Source organism: Delphinapterus leucas, chromosome 13, assembly GCF_059928025.1.
Source record: "Delphinapterus leucas isolate spDelLeu-1000000601 "Yukka" chromosome 13, BTC_Dleu_Yukka2, whole genome shotgun sequence".
Lineage (NCBI taxonomy): Eukaryota > Metazoa > Chordata > Mammalia > Artiodactyla > Monodontidae > Delphinapterus > Delphinapterus leucas.
Genome location: NC_143141.1, coordinates 22,685,406 through 22,706,214, shown reverse-complemented (window position 1 = coordinate 22,706,214; position 20,809 = coordinate 22,685,406). Strand labels below are relative to the sequence as shown.

Genomic DNA, 20,809 nt, shown 5'->3' with positions numbered 1-20,809 from the left:
TTTCAAGCAGCATTTCTGAGGCTGAAAAAAATCTCTCAGTAGAGCTTTTCTTCCGTATAATTCTTTAATAATATTGAAGGAAAGGTGCAAAAATACATTACTATCCAGTTCTAAAAAAATAAAGCATTTCTCTAACTGGGGAAGAAGTGGTACTACAGACTTCAATAATCTATCTGAAGAACAAAGAACTGTTCCCAGAGGGTAGCTTCTTGTCTCATCATAGAAAAAATTCAGAAATGAGAAAGGAAGGCCAAGAAAGTAAAGTGAGGATTTGTTTAAGTGATAGTATGCTCTCAAGGGGAGAGTGGGCTCAGGTCAATAGTTGCCTTGAGTTTTTTTGGCAAGCTGTTTATGTGGGGTTTAAAATTCAAGGGGCAATATATCCACTGAGGAGGTAGGAGTTTGGGGGTTATATTGCCTGATTTTCATCAGAGCTCCACTTTCCTGGGGGGAGGAGGGATTTTTGTCCTTATTTTGTCTTGGTTGTAAGTCTCATGGATTCACTGCATGATGGGTACTTCTTATCTGCAAGTCTAATGTCATTGTAATGGGGACATAATGAGCAAAAGGTTACATTTAGATGTTGGAGATTCCTACTTTTCCCTCTTTGTCTGCCTCCAGGATACTTATCATCCCAAAATGTGTGGTTTCCTGTCAGTCTGGAGGTTCCTGCTTTTCTTTGTCCAGGGACTCCCTTGGTTTACAAGGTGCAGTTTTTCCTGCCATCTTGCCCATGGCCCCCTTTCTCTGTTCATTTCTAGCCACCTGCTTTAACAGAGCAACATCCAGATTATTTGCAATTGATTAGCTTTGGATCCAAAAAAGCTTTTCTGTTGCTATGTAATCACCATTGTTCATTTCCTTACAGCTCTTTGGTTTGCACTGAGAAATAAGTATGCACTGTTTAAAGGAAATTCTTAGATTTAAGTTATAGTAAAGGATTAATTTCTCTGTATTCAGCTAATTTTCTGCTGCTGCTTCCATTGTCATTTTTACTGATGAACATTTATAGGAATATCATATCATGAATGAAAGATTGTACAAGATTTCAGATTTTTGGAAAAGGAATGCACTTGTGTTGGGGTGGTCTTGATAAACTGCATAATATTCTTATTCCCTTAGCCCTAAGATATCAAATATTAACATGGAGTAAAATGGTCAAAGCATCATTTTCCTGTAAAAAACCCAAAATGTTAATCACTATAATTGCACTAGTAGATAGTATAATCCTGGTATTATGTAAAATAAAATTTTTGTAAATGAAATTATACTTATCGTGAATGCATTTTGAAGAGTAATGCTAAGGCAGAGAATTTGAAATAAAAAGTTCAATTTAAAATAGTTGTTTTTTCTTGATGTTTTTGCAGGAAAATGCGGCATGAGAGGATGCTCGTGTCCCAGGTCTTGGGCAAATCCCTGCGATAGGCCACCAAGTGAGGGTCCTTTGCTTCTCACATGAAAGAATTTAAGAGCAAGCCAAAGTAGAGTGAAAGCAGATTTATTCAGGGAGATAAACACTCCATAGACAGAGTGTGGGCCATCTAAAAGTCAAGAGGCCCCAGGGTAAGGGGTCGTTAGTTTTTACGTGATGGGTAATTTCATAGGCTAACAAGTGGGAAGATTATTCCAACTATTTTGGAGAACGGGCTCGGTTTTCCAGGAATTGGGCCACTGACCACTTCTTGGCCTTTTATGGTCAGCCTTGAATCTGTCATGGCACAGGTGGATGTGTCATTTAGCTTGCTGATGTGTTATAATGAGCATATACTGAGCCTCAATGTCTAGTGGAAGTCAACTCGTCCACCACCTTTGACCTATTTGGTTCTAGTCAGTTTATGTTGTGTCCTTAGGCTATGTTATTCTTTTAAAAGTTGTGCCCTGCCCCCTTCCTTCCTGTCTCAATGTGTGTCAAAGTTCTTAAAATCTTTATCTTTTAGTGGAACAACCTGAAAATATATATGAAAGAACCAGTGAAATACAAAGTAGTATATTGAATTTGTTTTAATTCAGACCTATCAACTATATACTTGAGGGAATCAGATCTCTCTGAATAGCTGATGAAAAGATGAATATTTTTCACAGAAAATAATGCAAATACACAAAATACATATAAATTTATACTGAACTTCTTCAACTTCCCCTGACTCTCCCTTTAACAAGAACCCCCACCCCTATACTTCTATCTGGGCCAAGGGCTCTGGTGGATCCTGTCTCAGAGTGTGAGTTCCTCAATGCCTCCAGATAATAAATATCACAGGCATAGAAATTAAATTATACAAAAAATGAATGACAAATCTAAAAAATAGCATATATACAGGAAGATTAGGTTAAGAATAGCAAAAGCTCCAATACCCTGATACCAACATCTGTACTGTCTAATTGAAGATGATTTTTAATTACAATCTTATTCCCCCTCATTTACAAAATTAGAATCCTAAATAAACCTATAAATTTTATATCTGATTTATAATTTAAAATTGAACCAACTTGGTACTTTAAAATCTATATAGTGAAACTGGCTTTCCTTCTTTGTACTTGTTTATAGTAATAGAAACACTAGACTATAAATTTGGCACAGAGATAAAGTCTCATTCTTTTTTTCATATTTAGCACCTTGCAAAGGATTTACCGTACTCAAAATGTAAGAGCATATTTGTGGAGAGAAGGAAAGAAGAAAGAAATTTAAGAAGTGTTGAAAGAAAAAAAACTACAAAGGAAGGAATGAAGGAAAGAAGAATAAAAGAAGAAATAAAAAATAAGAAGCAGCTAAGACAATTACCTGTTATTTTACTGAAGTTCCCCAAAGACCTCCCTCTGTCTTTCTCTGAATTTTTCCTATAAAATGAGAACCTTAAACCTCACAGAGAAAATAAGAATTTTCTTATTTTCTTCAAAATAGAATTTTCTTCAAAATAGAATTTCTATTTTCTTCAAAATAGAATTTACTCAAATTCACTGAGTCTCCCTTAGACTAAGAATTCAACTGTGAATTAGGGATGGTACTATGTACACTGGAATAACAAAATGAAAATGCCCAAGTTGGTACATTTATTGTCTCCTTTCTGTCTGCTTGTTTCAAAATCTCCATATTCAATCCCTTTATAACAATATTCTAAAATATTTTTTTTCTACTTCCCAATCCATTAACTTTACTCTCTTTCCTTTACAGCTGATCTTTATTAATCATTCAAATGGATGTTTTTACCCATATTACTTAGGATTGAGCCATAAAGAAGGTAAAACATTTGCACTGTAAAAAAAAATGCAGTTAAATCAAAGGATTTTATTTACAGGGATGAGATGAGATGTCTCTGTGCGGTACCTAAGGTATTTTTTTCTCAGAAATCTCTTCTCAGTAATCCAGTGTTCCTAAAAATCATGTAGTTTACCCTACAGCCTATCCTTTTTTTTTTTTTTTTTTTACATTTCAATTGTTTTCTTTAAAAGGAGTGAGCTGTGTACAGGGTGGTTAAATGCTTTATAGATGAGAAAAAAAAAACTGCACTAGAACCAACATATTCATCATCATCATCTTCTTCCTCTTCATCCTCGTCATCTTCCTCCTCCTCCTTATCCTCTTTGTCTTCCTCACCTTCATCCTCTTCCTTCTTTTTCTTGCTTTCTTCAGCCTTGATGACTCCCTTTTTTGCTGCACCAGGCTTCCCTTTAGCTCAATATGCAGCAATATCCTTTTTGTACTTTTCCTTCAGCTTAGCAGCCTTCTTCTCCTAAGGCTGCTTGTCATCTGCAGCAGTGTTACTCCACATCTCTCCCAGTTTCTTTGCAACATCACCACTGGATTAGCCTGGACATTCTCCTTTGATTTTTGGACAATACTCAGAACAAAACAAGAAAAAGGCCAAAGGAGGCCTCTTGGGTGCATTGGGATCCTTGAACTTCTTTTTTGTTTCCCCTTTAGGAGGGATATAGGTTTTCATTTCTCTTTCATAACACGGTTTGTCTGCCTCAGCCATGTCTTCAAACTTTCTTTTCTCTTTAGCAGACATGGTCTTCCACCTCTCTGAGCACTTGTTAGAAAACTCTGAGAAGCTAACTGAAGCATCTGTGTGCTTCTTGTGCTCCTCCCAGCAAGTTTGCACAAAGAATGAAAATTTTGCCTCTCGGCTTCTTAGGCTCTCCTTTGCCCATGTTTAATTATTTTTCCTCTGCAAGGCACAGAGTCGCCCAGTGCCCGTCCAGCTCTCACTCGCCCTGACGCTGTCTCTATGGAGCTTAATGTATGAGTTTGGTAGGCTCACTTCACTTGTTTGGGTCTGCCATGAAAGAAGCAGAAACAGGTTGGGAAGCTCTGAAAAATATTCCCAGACTTGAAGGAAAACCAAAACAATTAAGATCTTTTGCTGCAGTTTCTAGATTTAGACTGTCTTGCAGGAATTGCTGTCACTTGTAAAAGGCTATTATCTGCATTATGAACTGGTCTAACAGAAAAAAAAAACTAGGGAGTAAGTGCTAGAAAAACTCAGGCTTGAATTCTAGAATTTCTTCATCCATACTTAATTGGTTCCCTAAATTTTCTGAATCCTTTAAGTCTTCTGATAGGGTATAACTAACAGTATAATTATGATGATTTAACAAGCTTGGGTGTATAAAACACAGTGCTACACACACATATTCTAACTGATCAATAATTTTAGGTTTCCAGCTCTCCTTTCCAACTTGCTTTTACTAGTAATGTGCTTCTAGGAGGAAAAGACATAATTTAATTTTTTCATTCAAATAAATATTTTGTATTAAATATTTAAATAACTGATAAATATATCTCAAAATATGAGACTATATTGTTAGAGTTCTTCTTTCTCCCATTAAAAGTTATTATTCAACTCTTTGTGATATCTTCTTTTAATAGCTGTGTAGTACTCAATTTTAATAAATGATGAATTAGTCGACCTTATATTTTTTGATATTTTTGTTTTACAACCATAGTCTCATTATGTAAAAATAATGAGCTGAAATGAGTAACGTATGTAAAATTTTATGTCTAACATGACATTTCATTGTGAAAATTGAAAGTCTTGGGGCAGTGTAGGGGAGAAAAATTTTCCTTGACTCTGTTAGGATTCTGTCTAATCCGAAAATCAAACAGACAAAGACAGATTAATAGGAAAAAAGTATACAAATTTTATTGAATTGTTACATGCACATGGGAGCCTTCACAAGAGAATGAAGACCAGAAGAAGTGACCAGAACAGGAAGGTTTTATATCTTTTAGACAAAGAAACTATAAATTTATAAATAATTGACAAGACAAAGGGATTTGGGCTAGCTGTAGTAAATGTTGAAAAAATTTCCATCAAAAAAATCTGCAGAATGGGAGAAAATATTTATACATCACACAACTGATAAGGGGTTAAGAACAAAAATATATTCAGAACTCATACAACTCAATAGTAAAAATACCTAGCTGATCAAAAAATAGGCAGAGGACCTGAATAGACATTTTTCCAAAGAAAACATACAAAAAACAAACAAGTACATGAAAAGATGCTCAACATCATTCATCATCAGGGAAACTAAATTAAAGCCACAATGAAATTTCACTTCATACCTGTTTTAATGACTACTATTAAAAAGACAAGTGATAACAAGTGCTGGTGAGGATGCAAAAAGGGAACACTTGTATACTGTGGGTGGGAATTTAACTTGGTGCAGCCACTATGGAAAACAGTATAGAGGTTCCTCAAAAACTTTAAAGTAGAATTATCCTATAATTCAGCACTTCTGGATATACATTGGAAGGAGATGAAATCACTGTCCAGAAGAGATATCTTTATTACAATATTCATTATAGCATTATTTGCAAGAGTCGAAACATGGAAACAACCTGTGTCTATCAAAGGATGAATAAATGAAGAAAACATGGTGTGTGTGTGTGTGTATGGGTGTGTGTAATTCTGCCATAAAAAATAAGAAAATCTTGCCATTTGTAAATGCATGGCTGGACCTTGAGTGCATTATGCTAAATGAAATAAGCCAGACAGAAGAATCTGTCTTTTTTACACTTTGTACTGTATGATCCTATGTATATGTGGAATCTAAATAAACTCATAGCAGTAGAATTGATTGAGGGCTGCCAGAGGTGGAGGTGAAGTGTGGGGAATTGGGTGAAGATGATCAAAAGGTACAACTTCCAGTTATAAAAGAAATAATTTCTGGGGATGTAATGTGCAGCATAATGATTATAATTAACAATGCTATTTTGTAGATTTGAAAGTTGCTAAGAGAGTAAATATTAAAAGTTCTCATCACAGGAAAAAAAATGTAACTATGTGAGCTAATAGATGTTAACTAAACGTATTGCAGTGATTATTTCACAATATACACATATATCAAATCATTATGTTATACATCTTAAACTTATACAATATTATATGTCAACTATATCTTAATAAAATAGGGGAAAATGTCACTAAAATTATAAGCATTAGTATAACAAGATTTGTTTGAACAGATTTTTTGACTCTGAGTTTTCCTTTCCTAGTAATTAGAATGTCTTATTTCCTCCTGGTACAGAGAGGATACCTTTCTCATTGGAATTTTATGACCTGTTTCAAGGAAGAAGGGAGGGTGTTAGGTCAGAGTAGGCTTCCTTCCTCTGACATTTTAATTGTCTTAAACTATTTCAGCTAAGATATTTAATATGCTGAGGTGTTATATTTTGGGGTAACATGTAAGATTCAACAGTGTTAAGGCTCTTAAAATTTAGTTGCAATGCAGACTTTTCATTCAAAAGTATCTTGGTGACTTTCAGTTTCTGGTTCCATATGTGAGGAGCTTGAAAAGCTACTTCATTCTAAAAAGTAAAAGCTAAACAGACCAAAACATCAACAACTCTTCCTGGATCCATAAGAGTGGAGGACACTGGACAAACCCCTGCCCCTACGATTGGAGAGATTGGTAAATATGGGGACTTATGTCTTCCTGGAACAGAGACACCTAGGTAAGCAGAAAACTCCTTGGGAAAAAGTGCCTGGGCAGGAAAACCTGAACTGTAACTGAAGAATTGCTAGAGGCTCAGTGTGATCAAGTCTAAGAGTTAAAACTCCAGGGGTACCCAGTCTTAGAGATGTCCCCACAATACTGTGAGATTTACCTCCGTGAGCTCAACCAGGTTCTCATAGTGAATATCACAGAAAACTTGCCACATGTTTCTGGCATGGGGAGGGGAAAAGTAACCATTCTGAAATATACCCTAGCACTCAGTTCTTAACAAAGCATGTCCTCAGAGGGAAATATTTAACCAGAGCCTAACCTGCTGGGGTATTATCAGGGCCTAACTAACTGGGGGAAGGGAAGTACCCAACATCAGCCTACTTTAGCTGTCCTGCCCTGCCTACCTATGGGTGGTGATGTCATGGAGGAGGACTGAACAACTCTTGTGAAGTTTAAGACCAGAGGCACAGGATCAGTGAAAGACTGAGACAGAAATCATGGGATTATGGGATGCTTCCCCTCCCCCTACACCTCACCATCACATTACTAAAGGCCTATTTACAGCAGTACCTTTTTATTTATTTATTTTTCCTCAAGCTTTTCTGAGGTATAATTAACAAATACAAATTGTATATATTTAAGATATACAACATGATGGTTTGATATACATTGTGCAGTGTACATATCTGTAAAATGTCAAACACATAGAGAAGCAGGTAAATGAGTCATTGTAAAACCACACAATGGCATGTAGCAGCTACAAATTTTGTAGATTGTATCTATTGATATATTTGTCCATACTGATGTGACACACATTCATAATGCATATTTTTAATAGAAGAGCTCCAGGGACTTCACTGGTGGTGCAGTGGTTAAGAATCCACCTGAGAATGCAGGGGACATGGGTTCGAGCCCTGCTCTGGGAAGATCCCACATGCTGTGGAGCAACTAAGCCCATGCACCACAACTACTGAGCCTGCATGCCACAACTACTGAAGCCCACACACCTAGAGCCCACGCCCCGCAACAAGAGAAGCCACCACAATGAGAAGCCTGCGCACCATAACGAAGAGTAACCTCCGCTCGCCACAACTAGAGAAAGCCCACGTGCAGCAATGAAGACCCAATGTAGCCAAAAATAAATAAAATAAAAATAAATAAATTTATAAAAAATAGAAGAGCTCCCTTCTTTAATATGAGTGGCCATACTGGTAATATTCTGATTTTCCTCTCTCACCTTAACTTTTTGTTTAGTATTAATATTATAACTCCTACTTTTTCATTTTTTAATATTTTTCTTTCCTGATTTCTGACTCACTTGGCTTTAGATTATAATTTTTATACTGCATATTGTAACTTTTGATTTTTCTACAGGGTCTGACAGACTGTTGATTTACGACATCCTGTCAAATTTTGATTTTTATTGTTATGTTTGTTATGTTTGATGTACCTCTTTATTTATGCAGTGTAGTGATATAGTATTTTAGTTTTAAAATTTGTTTTATTCCTGTATTTGGCTGTGTGGATAATACTTGCAGTTTTCCCTTTGATGATTTAAAAGTGAAGCATTCTTTTAAAGTTTCTGTTTCCAGGTGTTTTCAATTGTAAAATGTGTATATGTACATGTATGTGTAAATGTTAAAAATTTCAACAATCAATTAATAAAATCTGAAAATTAAATGAATGTTCACTGTTGCTATCATTGTTGATTCAGCCTTAGTACTTTAGGCACTTCTACACTTATTAGGTGACATGAAATGTATTTTTTCCTTTCTTTTTCTTCTCCCTCATGTCTTACCTCTCCTGCTCCCTGTTCTTTTAAAAAACCCGAACCCTATTTTGACAAAGATGAATCTATGATCATGTGAGATTAAATAACTTTCCCAGGTCACACAGATCTAAATATGGAGAACCTGACTCCATTCAACTCCAGAGTACTTATTCTTTATTAGTGCATTTATGAATTTGCAATTGTCTTCTTATCATTTATCAGTGAAATACCAATTATAGCTGAGATCTTAGAAAGCGGATTTCCTTTGGGACACAGGCAAGTTTCAGGAACAGAAGACATTGAACTTTAAATGTGTATCATGACTGAGGATTTGTTGGAATTTCACAATAGCCCCACAGTCAAGTACTGATTATCGTTCACAAAGTTACATTTTAAAATGACTTTCCATTTTCGTAAAAGAGTGATGAGTTTCTTTATTGTAGGCACTACTTATAGGTTCTGATTTAAGTGCTCCCTTACACTTTTTACAACACCGCTATTTCTGGGTCAAATAGTATAGACAATCATCTTCTTTCTCTGATCAAAGAACTTTTTAATTTGATGCTGTAATGCTTTTCTTTGGGAGAAAACATTCTCCAGTATACTTCTTTCCCCCGCCATGATGTATTTTTAGTTTATAAGAAAATTAGAAAAATAGCTGAATCTGTTAATATATCCTTTAATTGAGCGGTCCTGGGTATAAGAAGAATACCTAGGGCCTTCTCTCCTGGTAATGTCCATGAGCACTTGCCAAGAGGCATTGGTACTGTATTTATAAATAAAAAGTCCTATGGAAATAGAGATCATAAAAAAATAAATAAAACTAACATAAAGTTATTGTAATAATGAAAAGAAAAAGCATACCCAGTTACGTTGGTTAAAAAAAAGACAAAAAGAAAAAGAAAAAACCGAAAAACAACTCATCAGATAGTATCACAATTATAAAAAAAGTAAAGTTTATTTTCACCTTGCCTTTGTTATCATTATTTGACAGGTAGATATTTGGAAAATATCTTATTAAGCTTTTATTCTGTACCAGGCTCTCCAATATTTGATTAAGAACAGAATCTTTTTTTTTTTTTACATCTTATTGGAGTATAATTGCTTTACAATGGTGTGTTAGTTTCTGCTTTATAACAAAGTGAATCAGTTATACATATACATATGTTTCCAAATATCTTCCCTCTTGTGTCTCCCTTCCTCCCAGCCTCCCTATCCCACCCGTCTAGTTGGTCACAAAGCACGGAGCTGATCTCCCTGTGCTATGCAGCTGCTTCCCACTAGCTATCTATTTTACGTTTGGTAGTGTATATATGTCCATGCCACTCTCTCACTTTGTCACAGCTTACCCTTCCCCCTCCCCATATCCTCAAGTCCATTCTCTAGTAGGTCTGTGTCTTTATTCCTGTCTTACCTCTAGGTTTTTCATGACATTTTTTTTTCTTAAATTCCATATATATGTGTTACCATATGGTATTTGTTTTTCTCTTTCTGACTTACTTCACTCTGTATGACAGACTCTAGGTCCATCCATCACATTAAAAATAGCTCAATTTCGTTTCATTTTATGGCTGAATAATATTCCATTGTATATATGTGCCACATCTTATTTGTCCATTCATCTAATGGTGGACACTTAGGTTGCTTCCATCTCCTGGCTATTGTAAATAAAGCTGCAATGAATATTTTGATACATGACTTTTTTGAATTATGGTTTTCTCAGGGTATATGCCCAGTAGTGGGATTCCTGGTTCATATGGTAGTTCTATTTGTAGTTTTTTAAGGAACTTCTATATTGTTCTCCACAGTGGCTGTACCAATTCACATTCCCATCAGCAGTGCAAGACTGTTCCCTTTTCTCCACACCCACTCCAGCGTTCATTGTTTCTAGATTTTTTGATGATGGCTATTCTGACTGGTGTGAGATGATATCTCATTGTAGTTCTGATTTGCATTTCTCTAATGATTAAAGATGTTGAACATTCTTAGATGTGTTTGCTGGCAGTCTATATATCTTCTTTGGAGAAATGCCTATTTAGGTTTTCTGCCCATTTTTGGATTGGCTTGTTTGCTTTTTTGTTACTGAGCTGCATGAGCTACTTGAAAATTTTGGAGATTAATCCTTTGTCAGTTGCTTCATTTGCAAATATGTTCTCCCATTCTGAGGGTTGTCTTTTGGTCTTGTTTATGGTTTCCTTTGCTGTGCAAAAGCTTTGAAGTTTCATTAGGTCTCATTTGTTTATTTTTGTTTTTATTTCCATTTCTCTAGGAGGTGGGTTAAAACGGATCTCGCTGTGATTTATGTCATAGAGTGTTTTGCCTATGTTTTCCTCTAAGAGTTTGATAGTTTCTGGCCTTACATTTAGGACTTTAATCCATTTTTAGATTATTTTTGTGTATGGTGTTAAGGAGTGGTCTAATCTCATACTTTTACATGTACCTGTCCAGTTTTCCCAGCACCACTTATTGAAGAGGCTGTCCTTTCTCCAGTTTACATTCCTGCCTCCTATATCAAAGATAACGTGACCATATGTGTGTGGGTTTATCTTTGGGCTTTCTATCCTGTTCCATTGATCTATATTTCAGTTTTTGTGCCAGTACCATACTGTCTTGATTACTGTAGATTTGTGGTATAGTCTGAAGTCAGGGAGCCTGCTTCCTCCAACTCAGTTTTTCGTTCTCAAGATTGCTTTGGCTATTCAGGGTCCTTTGTGTTTCCATACAAATTGTGAAATTTTTTGTTCTACTTCTGTGAAAAATGCCAGTCATAGTTTGATAGAGATTGCATTATCTGTAGATTGCTTTGAGTAGTAGAGTCATTTTCACAATGTTGGTTCTTCCAATCCAAGAACATGGTATATCTCTCCATCTATTTGTATCATCTTTAATTTCTTTCACCTGTGTCTTATAATTTTCTGCATACAGGTCTTTTGTCTCCTTAGGTAGGTTAATTCCTAGATATTTTATTATTTTTGTTGCAATGGTAAATGGGAGTGTTTTCTTGATTTCACTTTCATATTTTTCATCATTAGTGTATAGGAATGCCAGAGATTTCTGGCATTAATTTTGTATCCTGCTACTTTGCCAAATTCATTCATTAGCTCTAGTAGTTTTCTGGTAGCATCTTTAGGATTCCCTATGTATAGTATCATGTCATCTGCAAACAGTGACAGCTTTACTTCTTCTTTTCCGATTTGGATTCCTTTTATTTCCTTTTCTTCTCTGATTACTATGGCTAAAAATTCCAAAACTATGTTGAATAAGAGTGGTGAGAGTGAGCAACCTTGTCTTGTTCCTGATCTTAGTGGAAATGCTTTCAGTTTTTCACCATTGTCGACGATGTTGGCTGTGAGTTTGTCATATATGGCCTTTATTATGTTGAGGGAAGTTCCCTCTATGCCTACTTTCTGGAGGGTTTTTAACATAAATAGGTGCTGAATTTTGTAGAAAGCTTTCTCTGCATCTATTGAGATGACCATATGGTTTTTCTCCTTCAATTTGTTAATATGGTGTATCACATTGATTGATTTGCATATATTGAAGAATCCTTGCATCCCTGGAATAAACCCAACTTGATCATGGTGTACGATCCTTTTAATGTGTTGTTGGATTCTGTTTGCTAGTATTTTGTTGAGGATTTTTGCATCTATGTTCATCAGTGATATTGGCTGGTCATTTTCTTTCTTTGTGACATCCTTGTCTGGTTTTGATATCAGGGTGTTCTTGGTCTCGTAGAATGAGTTTAGGAGTGTTCCTCCCTCTGCTGTACTTTGGAAGAGTTTGAGAAGGATAGGTGTTAGCTCTTCTCTAAATGTTCGATAGAATTCGCCTGTGAAGCTCTCTGGACTAGGCTTTTGTTTTTTGGAAGATTTTTAATCACAGTTTCAATTTCATTGCTTGTGATTTGTCTGTTTATGTTTTCTTCTTCTTCCTGGTTCAATCTCAGTAGCTTGTGCTTTTCTAAGAATTTGTCCATTTTTTCTAGGTTGTCTATTTTATTGGCATAGAGTTGTTTGTAGTAATCTCCCATGATCCTTTGTGTTTCTGCAGTGTCAGTTGTTACTTCTCATTTTTACTTTCTAATTCTATTGATTTGAGTCTTCTCTCTTTTTTTCTTGATGAGTCTGGCTAATGGTTTATCAATTTTGTTTATCTTCTCAAAGAACCAGCTTTTAGTTTTATTGATCTTTGCTATCATTTCCTTCATGTCTTTTTCATTTATTTCTGATCTGATCTTTATGATTTCTTTCCTTCTCCTGACTTTGGGTTTTTTTGTTAGTTTGTTTTTCTTTCTCTAATTGATTTAGGTGCAAGGATAGGTTGTTTATTCGAGGTGTTTCCTGTTTCCTAAGGTAGGATTGTATTGCTATAAACTTCCCTCTTAGAACTGCTTTTGCTGCATCCCATAGGTTTTGGGTTGTCACATCTCCATTGTCATTTGTTTCTAGGTATTTTTTGATTTCCTCTTTGATTTCTTCAGTGATCACTTCGTTATTAAGTAGTGTATTGTTTAGCCTCCATGTGTTTGTATTTTTTACAGATCTTTTCCTGTAATTGATATCTAGTCTCATAGCATTGTGGTCAGAAAAGATACTTGATACAATTTCAATTTTCTTTAATTTACCAAGACTTGATTTGTGACCCAAGGTATGATCTATCTCGGAGAATGTTCCATGAGCACTTGAGAAAAATGTGTATTCTGTTGCTTTAGGATGGGATGTCCTATAAATATCAATTATGTCCATATTGTTTAATGTATCATTTAAAGCTTGTGTTTCATTATTTATTTTCATTTTGGATGATCTGCCCATTGGTGAAAGTGGGGTGTTAAAGTCCCCTACTATGAATGTGTTACGGTTGATCTACACTTTTAAGGCTTTAGTATTTGCCTTTTGTATTGTGGTCCACCTATGTTGGGTGCATAAATATTTATAATTGTTATATCTTTTTCTTGGATCAAATCCCTGATCTTTATGTAGTGTTCTTCTTTTTCTCTTTCTAATAGTCTTTATTTTACAGTCTATTTTGTGTGATATGAGAATTGCTACTCCAGCTTTCTTTTGGTTTCCATTTGCATGGAATATCTTTTTCCACCCCCTCACTTTCAGTCTGTATGTTTCTCTAGGTCTGAAGTGGGTGTCTTGTAGACAGCATATATATGCGTCTTGTTTTTGTATCCATTCAGCCAGTCTGTGTCTTTTGGTGGAAGCATTTAATCCATTTACATTTAAGGTAATTATTGATATGTATGTTCCTATTCCCATTTTCTTAATTGTTTTGGGTTAGTTATTGTAGGTCTTTTCCTTCTCTTGTGTTTCTTACCTAGAGAAGTTCCTTTAGCATTTGTTGTAAAGCTGGTTTGGTGGTGCTGAACTCTCTCAGTTTTTGCTTGTCTGTAAAAGTTTTAATTTCTCCATCAAATCTGAATGAGATCCTTGCTGGGTAGAGTAATCTTGGTTGCAGATTTTTCTCCTTCATCACTTTAAATATGTCCTTCCACTCTCTTCTGGCTTTCAGAGTTTCTGCTGAAAGATCAGCTGTTAACCTTATGGGGATTCTCTTGTGTGTTATTTGTTGTTTTTCCCTTGCTGCTTTTAATATGTTTTCTTTGTATTGAATTTTTGAAAGTTTGATTAATATGTTTCTTGGCATGTTTCTTGGATTTATCCTGTATGGGACTCTCTGTGCTTCCTGGACTTGATTAACTATTTCCTTTCCCATATTAGGGAAATTTTCAACTATAATCACTTCAAATATTTTCTCAGTCCCTTTCTTTTTCTCTTCTTCTTCTGGAACCCCTATAATTCTAATGTTGGTGTGTTAAATGTTGTCCCAGAGGTCTCTGAGACTGTCCTCAGTTCTTTTCATTCTTTTTTTCTTTATTCTGCTCTGCAGTAGTTATTTCTTCTATATTATCTTCCAGATTACTTATCCTTTCTTCTGTCTCAGTTATTCTGCTATTGCCCCCTTCTAGAGTATTTTTAATTTAATTTACTGCGCTGTTCATCGTTGCTTGTTTCATCTTTAGTTCTTCTAGTTCCTTGTTAAATGTTTCTTGCATTTTCCCTATCCTATTTCCAAGATTTTGGATCATGTTTACTATCACTATTCTGAATTCTTTTTCAGGTAGACTGCCTATTTCCTCTTCATTTGTTAGGCCTGGTAGGTTTTTGTCTTTCTCCTTCATCTGCTGTGTGTTTTTCTGTCTTCTCATTTTGCTTATCTTACTGTGTTTGGGGTCTCCTATTTGCCAGCTGCAGGTTCATAGTTCCCATTGTTTTTGGTGTCTGTCCCCAGTGGCTAAAGTTGGTTCAGTGTGTTGTGTATGTTCCTGGTGGAGGGGACTAGTGCCTGTGTTCTGGTGGATGAGGTTGGATCTTGTCTTTCTGGAGGGCAGGTCCACGTCTTGTAGTGTGTTTTGGGGTGTCTGTGGAGTTATGATTTTAGGTAGCCTCTCTGTTAATGGGTGGGGTTGTGTTCCTGTCTTGCTAGTTGTTTGGCATAGGGTGTCCAGGACTGTAGCTTGCTGGTCATTGAGTGAAACTGGGTGTTGTCATTGAGATGGAGATCTCTTGGGGAGATTTTCTCCTTTTGATATTACATGGAGCTGGGAGGTCTCTTGTGGACCAGTATCCTGAAGTTGGCTCTCCCAAATCAGAGGCACAGCACTGACTCCTCGCTGCAGCACCAAGAGCCTTTCATCCACACAGCTCAGAGTAAAAGGGAGAAAAAGTAGAAAGAAATAAAGAAAGAGGATAAAAAAAATAAAATAAGATAAAATAAAATAGAGTTATTAAAATAAAAAATAATTATTAAGCAAAAAAATTAAACAAAACAAAACAAAACAGAACAGAATGGATGGATAGAACCCTAAGACAAATGGTGAAAGCAAAGCTATACAGACAAAATCTCACACAGAAGCGTACACATACACACTCAGAAAAAGAGGAAAAGGGGAGAAAGTAATAAATCTTGCTCTCAAAGTCCACCTCCTCAATTTGGGATCATTCGTTGTCTATCCAGGTATTCCACAGATGTAGGTACATCAAGTTGATTGTGGAGATTTAAGCTACTGCTCTTGAGGCTGCTGGGAGAGATTTCCCTTTGTCTTCTTTTTCACACAGCTCCTGTGGCTCAGCTTTGGCTTTGGCCCCACCTCTGCGTGTAGGTCGCAGGAGGGAGTCTGTTCTTCCCTCAGACAGGACGGGGTTAAAGGAGCTGCTGATTCGCGGGCTCTGGCTCACTCAGGCCAGGGGAAGGGAGAGGTATGGAGTGCAGGGCGAGCCTGCGGCTGCAGAGGCCAGCGTGACATTGCACCAGCCTGAGGCATGCCATGAGTTCTCCTGGGGAAGTTGTCCCTGGATGCCGTGATCCTGGCAGTGGCAGGCTGCACAGGCTCCCGGGAGGGGCGGTGTGGATAGTGACCTGTGCTTGCACACAGGCTTCTTGGTGGCGGCAGCAGCAGCTTTAGCATCTCATGCCCGTCTCTGGGGTCCGCGCTGTTAGCTGCGGCTCGCACCTATGTCTGGAGCTCCTTTAAGCAGCACTTTTAATCCCCTCTCCTTAGGTACCAGGAAACAAAGACAGAAGAAAAAGTCTCTTGCCTCTTCGGCAGGTCTAGGCTTTTCCCCGGACTCCCTCCCAGCTAGCCGTGGTAAACTAACCCCCTGCAGGCTGTGTTCACGCCACCAACCCCAGTCCTCTCCCTGTGCTCCGACCGAAGCCCAAGCCTCAGCTCCCAGCCCCACTCGTCCCGGCGGGTGAACAGACAATCCTCTCGGGCTGGTGAGTGCTGGTCGGTTCGCATCCTCTGTGCGGGAATCTCTCTGCTTTGCCCTCTGCACCCCTGTTGTTGTGCTCTCCTCCACAGCTCTGAAGTTTCCCTCCTCGCCACTGGCAGTCTCTGCCCGCAAAGGGGCTTCCTAGTGTGTGGCAACTTTTCCTCCTTCACAGCTCCCTCTCACTGGTGCAGGTCCCTTCCGTATTTTTTGTCTCTGTTTATTCTTTTCTCTTTTGCCCTACCCAGGTACTTGGGGAGTTTCTTGCCTTTTGGGAGGTCTGAGGTCTTCTGCCAGCGTTCAGTACGTGTTCTGTAGGAGTTGTTCCACGTGTAGATGTATTTCTGATGTATCTGTGGGGAGGAAGGTGATCTCTGCGTCTTACTCTTCCGCCATCTTCCACCTCTCTCCAGAATCCTTTTAAGTCCATCATCCTATACAATATTCCAGACATCCATTTTTAATTAATAGTGGTAGGTATGAAAAATAAAAAATATTCATCTTTCTTCTCTGCATAGATATCTGGAAACACACTTTAAATGATAAGTATTTGTTTTAACTAACCATAGACTTAATTATGAAAATGCACGTTATTTTTACTACTATTAGTGAGGTTCACTCTGAAAAAGTCTTATGTGTGTTTGTGTGTTTCATTATTTGGTTCTCCCAGAAATAAGCCCTAGAATTTGAGTTTAAATGATTAGTAAGAATTGCTCCAGGAAAAATTAGTAATAGAGTGAAGAAAGCAGTCTGGGGAAAGGGAGGACATGATTTCACATAATGTCCAGACTTGTCTGTTAAGGTACTCTGGAGTGTAAACTAGACTCAGGCCAGGAAGTCGGACTTTCTTCCTCCTGATAGGTCAGACATTGGCCATGAGCTGTCTCCAAAGTCATAAACGTCTCAGGAAATTCTGGCTCCTTTGAAAATCTTACAGCTATAACATCCACTGATGGCCCCAAGTATGAGCTAGAAAAGCTTAAGGAAGATGATGGTTAAGTGCAAAATAATTGTAAGAAGGACCCAGGGATTTAGACCAGGCTCTCACAGTATTGCCCACCATGTGGTTAATACTGCTGAACATTTTGTTTTTTCTCAAATGTCTTCCATCCTTTAGATATTCTGTGTTTTTAATACTTTCTTTCTTCTTTCCATCTTTATAATAGGAAGAAAATAAAAACAAAATGAGTTGGAGGGGCAAATTTTTCAGAAACAAATGAAAAAAGTGCCTGCTAATATCAGAGAAAATTAAACACATCTCTGTTTATCTGACTTCTCATAGACCATTTAGCTTCACAATGGTCCCTCCACTGCTCAGTTATGGATTGCTTATTTGTTCTAAATATAGGAATAACAGCTGACCTTAAAATTGGTCCACAAGAAAGACTCACAGTCTGATATTAAATAAGTCTCTTTCTTACACATAAGAACACATTCCCTTTTTTTTTATACATAATAACACTAATATCTTGGAAAACATTACTAGGAGACACATATTCTTCATTTTTGTATCCTCCATGTTATCATGTTGCCTCATACCTGGAAAATGCCTTGTAACTTTATTTATTTATTTTTTATTTTTAAATATCTTTATTGGAGTATAATTGCTTTACAATGGGGTGTTAGTTTCTGCTTTATAACAAAGTGAATCAGTTACACATATACATATGTCCCCATATGTCCTCTCTCTTGTGTCTCCCTCCCCCCCATCCTCCCTATCCCACCCCTCTAGGTGGTCACAAAGCGCCAAGCTGATCTCCCTGCGCTATGCGGCTGCTTCCCACTACCTATCTATTTTGCGTTTGGTAGTGTATATATGTCCATGCCATTCTCTCACTTTGTCACAGCTTACCCTTCACCCTTCCCATATCCTCAAGTCCATTCTCTAGTAGGTCTGTGTCTTTATTCCCGTCTTGCCCCTAGGATCTTCATGACCTTTTTTTTTTTTTAGATTCCATATATATGTGTTAGCATACAGTACTTGTTTTTCTCTTTCTGACTTACTTCACTTTGTATGAGAGACTCTAGGTCCATCCACCTCACTACAGATAACTCAGTTTTGTTTCTTTTTATGGCTGAGTAATATTTTATTGTATATATGTGCCACATATTCTTTATCCATCCATCTGTGGATGGACACTTAGGTTGCTTCTATGTCCTAGCTATTGTAAATAGAGCTGTAATGAACATTTTGGTACATGCCTCTTTTTGAATTATGGTTTTCTCAGGGTATATGCCCAGTAGTGGGATTGTTGGGTCGTATGGTAGTTCTATTTTTAGTTTTTTAGGAATCTCCAAACTGTTCTCCATTGTGGGTGTATAAATTTACATTCCCACCAATGGTGCAGGAGTGTTCCCTTTTCTCCATATCATCCCAGCATTTATTGTTTGTAGATTTTTGATGATGGCCATTCTGACTGGTGTGAGATGGTATCTCATTGTAGTTTTGATTTGCATTTCTCTAATGATTGATTATGTTGAGCATTCTTTCATGTGTTTGTTGGCAATCTGTATATCTTCTCTGGAGAAATGTCTACTTAGGTCTTCTGCCAATTTTTGGATTGGGTTGTTTGTTTGTTTTTTTGTTATTGAGCTGCATGAGCTGTTTATATATCTTGGAGATTCATCCTTTGTCCATTGATTCATTTCCAAATATTTTCTCCCAATCTTAGTGTTTTCTTTTCACCTTGTTTATGGTTTTCTTAGCTGTCCAAAAGCTTTTAAGTTTCATTAGGTCCAATTTGTTTATTTTTGTTTTTATTTCCATTACTCTAGGAGTTGGGTCAAAAAAGATGTTGCTGTGTTTTATGTTAAAGATTGTTCTTCCTATTCTTTTCTCTATGGGTTTTATACTGTCTGGTCTTATATTTAGGCCTTTAATCCATTTTGAGTTTCTTTTTGTGTATGTTCTTAAGGAGTGTTCTAATGTTATTCTTTTATGTGTAGCTGCCCAGTTTTCTGAGCACATTTTATTGAAGAGACTGCCTTTTCTCCATTGTATATCCTTGCCTCCTTTGTCATAGATTAGTTGACCATAGGTGTGTGGATTTATCTCTGGGTTTTCTATCCTGTTCCATTTATATATATATATATATATATATATATATATATGTTTCTGTGCCAGTACCACATTGTCTTGATTACTGTAGGTTTGTAGTATAGTCTGAAGTCAGGGAGTCTGATTCCTCCTGCTCCATTTTTTTCCCCTCCGAAATCCTTTGGCTATTCAGGCTCTTTTTTGTCTCCATACAAATTTTAAAATATTTTGTTCTGGTTCTGTAAAAAAATCCCATTGGTAATTTGATAGGGATTGCATTGAATCTGTAGATTGCTTTTGATAGTATAGTCATTTTCACAGTGTTGATTCTTCCAATCCAAGATCATGGTATATCTCTCCATCTATTTCTGTCATCTTTGATTTCTTTCATCAGTGTCTTATAGTTTTCTGATTACAGGTCTTTAACCTCCTTAGATAGGTTTATTCCTAGGTAGTTTATTCTTTTTGTTGCAGTGGTGAATGGGAGTGTTTCCTTAATTTCTCTTTCAGATTTTTCATCATTAGTGTATAGGAATGCAATAGATTTCTGTGCATTAATTTTGTATCCTGCAACTTACCAAATTCTTCAATGAGTTGTAGTAGTTTTGTGGTAGCATCTTTAGGGTTTCCTATATAAAGTCTCCTGTCATCTGCAAACAGTGGCATTTTACTTCTTCTTTTCCCATTTGGATTCCTTTTATTTCTTGTGTTCTATGATTGCCATGACTAGGACTTCCAAAACTATGTTGAATAATAATGTTGAGCGTGAATATCCTTGTCTTGTTCCTGATCTTAGAGGAAATGCTTTCAGTTTTTCACCATTGAGAATGATGTTTGCTCTGGGTTTGTCATATATGGCCTTTATTATGTTGAGTTAGGCTCCCATTATGCCCATTTTCTGGAGAGTTTTTATCATAAATGGGTATTGAATTTTTTCAAAATCTTTTTCTGCATCTTTTGAGATGATCATATGGCTTTTATTCTTCAATTTGTTGATGTGGTGTATCACACTGGTTGATTTGCTTATATTGAAGAATCCTTGCATCCCTGGGATAAATGCCACTTGATCATGGTGTATGATCCTTTTAATTTGTTGTTGGATTCTGTCTGCTAGTATTTTATTGAGGATTTTTGCATCTGTATTCATCAATGATATTGGTCTGTAATTTTCTTTTTGTAGTATCTTTTTCTGGTTTTTGTATCAGGGTGATTGTGACCTCGTAGAATGAGTTGGAGAGTATTCCTTCCTCTGCAATTTTTTGAAAGAGTTTG

At 36.7% G+C, this 20,809-nt stretch overlaps 1 pseudogene; it reads right to left on the bottom strand.

Annotated features, from left to right (window-relative positions):
- Positions 1 to 1,551: 1,551 nt before the first annotated feature.
- LOC149747702 (high mobility group protein B1-like 1 pseudogene) lies at positions 1,552 to 4,681 on the bottom strand (annotated as a pseudogene).
- Between the last annotated feature and the right edge of the window lie 16,128 nt (positions 4,682 to 20,809).